Consider the following 2,995-nt stretch of genomic DNA (forward strand, 5'->3'; position numbering starts at 1 on the left):
GATGGAGGCATAATACTCCATAGTGTATATGGACCACATCTTTCTTATCCATTCATCCATTGAAGTGCATCTTGTTTCTTTCCACAGTTTGGTGACCATGGCCATTGCTGCTATAAACATTGGGGTACAGAGGGCCTTTCTTTTCACTACATCTGTAACTTTGGGGTAAATACCTAGTAGTGAATTGCAGGGTCATTAGGGAAGCTCTATTTTTAATTTCTTGAGGAACTCCATACTGTTCTACAAAGAGGCTGCACCAACTTGTATTCCCACCAACAGTGTAAGAGGGTTCCCCTTTCTTCACATCGTCTCCAACACACATTGTTTCCTGTCTTGCTAATTCTCCTTTTTGAAGGAGATTTTGCTTTTGGGATCAAGATCATGCTGGCCTCATAAGTTTGGAAGTTCTCCTTTCGTTTCTAGTGTTTGGAACAGTTTTGGGAGAATAGCTACTAATTCTTTTTTGAATCTTTTGTAGCATTCCCCTGGGAAGCTGTCTGGCCCTGGGCTCTTGTTTGTGAGGAGATTTTGCTGACTTTTTCAATGTCTTTACTGGCTATGGGTCTGTTCAGGTTTTCTATTTTTATTTTTTCCTGGTTCAGTTTAGGTCGTTTATACATCTCTAGGAATGAATCCATTTCTTCCAGATTGTCAAATGTGCTGGCATATAGTTGCTCATAATATGTTCTTATACTTATTTGCATTTCTTTGGTATTGGTTGTGATCTCTCCTCTTTCATTCATGATTTTATTGATTTGGGTCCTTTCTCTTTTCTTTTTGGTAAGTCTGGCCAGGGGTTCCTCAATCTTATTAATTCTTTCAAAGAACCACCTCCTAGTTTTATGGATTTGTTCTACTGTTCTTTTGGTTTCTATTTCACCGATTTCTGCTCTGATCTTTAGGATTTTTCTTCTCCTGCTGGGTTTAGGCTTTCGTTGCTGTTCTTTCTCCAGCTCATTTAGGTGTAGGGTTAGGCTGTGTACTTGAGACCTTTCTTGTTTCTTGAGAAAGGTTTGTATCACTATATATTTTCCTTTCAGGACCATGTTTGCTGTGTCCCAAAGATTTTGACTAGTTGTGCTTTCATTTCATTTGTTTCTATGATTTTTTTCAATTCTTCTTTAATTTCCTGGTTGACCCATTCATTCTTTAGTAGGATGCTCTTTAGCCTCCATGTATTTGAGTTCTTTCCATCATTCCTCTTATGATGGTGTTCTAGCTTCAGAGCATTCTGGTCTGAAAATATGCAGGGAACGATCTCAGTCTTTTGGTACTGGTTGAGACCTGATTTGTGACCTGGGATGTGATCTATTCTGGAGAATGTTCCATGTGCACTGGAGAAGAGTGTGTATTCTTTTGCTTTGGGATGGAATGTTCTAATTATATCTGTGATATCCATCTGGTCCAGTGTCATTTAAGGCCTTTTTCCTTGTTGGTCTTTTGTTTGGATGATCTGTTCATTTCCATGAGGGGGGCATGTTAAGGTCCCCTACTATTATTGTATTATTGTCGATGTGTTTCTTTGATTTTGTCATTAATTAGTTTATATAGTTGGATGCTCCTATGTTAGGGACATAGATATTTAAAATTGTTAGATCTTGTTGAACAGACCCTTGATATATGATATAGTGTCCTTCCTCATCTCTTATTAGTCTTTGGTTAAAATCTAATTAATCTGATATAAGGATTGCCACTCCAGCTTTTTTTTAAATGTCTATTAGCATTGTTTTCCACCTCCTCATTTTATTTATTTTCTTTTTATTTCTTTTCAGTGTGATAGTATTCATTGTTTTTGCACCACACCCAGTGCTTCATGCAATATGTGCCCTCTCTAATACCCACCACCTGGTTCCTCAAACCTCCCACCCCCCACCCCTTCAAAACCCTCAGGTTGTTTTTCTGAGTCCATAGTCTCTTATGGTTCACCTCACCTTCCAATTTCTCTCAACTCCCCTCTCCTCTCCATCTCCCCTTGTCCTACATGCTATTTGTTATGCTCCACAAATAAGTGAAACCATATGATAATTGACTCTCTCTGCTTGACTTATTTCACTTAGCATAATCTCTTCTAGTCCTGTCCATGTTGCTACAAAAGTTGGGTGTCTTTGGGTCTAAAATGTGGTTCTGCAGACAGCATATTGATGAGCTTTGGTTTCTTATCTAATCTGATACCCTTTGTCTTTTGATTGGGGCATTTAGCCCATTTGCATTCAGGGGAACTATTGAAAGAAAGGAATTGAGTGTCATTGTATTGCCTGTAAGGTGACTGTTACTGTACATTGTCTCTGTTCCTTTCTGATCTATGACATTTAGGCTCTCTCTTTGCATAGGGGATCCCTTTCAATATTTCTTGTAGGGCTGGTTTGGTGTTTGCAAATTCTTTTAGCTTTTGTTTTTCCTGGAAGTTTTTTTTTTTTTTTTAAATCTCTCCTTCTATTTTCAATGGTGGCCTAGGTGGATATAGTATTCTTGGCTGCATATTTTTCTCCTTTAGTGCTCTGAATATATCATGCCAGTCCTTTCTGACCTGCCAGGTCTCTGTGGATAACTCTGCTTCCAATTTAGTATTTCTACCATTGTATGCTATTGACTTCTTGTTCTGAGCTGCTATCAGGATTTTCTCTTTGTCACTAAGACTTGTAGGTTTTACATTAGATGATGGGGTGTGGACCTATTTTACTGATTTTGAGAGGGGCTCTCTGTGCCTCCTGGATTTTGATGCTTGTTCCCTTTGCCATATTAGTGAAATTCTCTACTATAATTTGCTCCAATATACCTCAGCCCTGCTCTCTCTTTTTTCTTCTTCTGTGATCCCAGTTATTCTAACATTGTTTCAGCTTATGGTATTACTTATCTCTTGAATTATCTCCTCATGGTCCAGTAGTTGTTTGTCTCTCTTTTGCTCAACTTCTTAATTCTTTGTCATTTGGTCTTCTATATCACTAATTATCTCTTCTGCCTCATTTATCCTAGCAGAAAGAACCTCCATTTTTTA

Source organism: Mustela lutreola, chromosome 11, assembly GCF_030435805.1.
Source record: "Mustela lutreola isolate mMusLut2 chromosome 11, mMusLut2.pri, whole genome shotgun sequence".
NCBI classification, from domain to species: Eukaryota; Metazoa; Chordata; class Mammalia; order Carnivora; family Mustelidae; genus Mustela; species Mustela lutreola.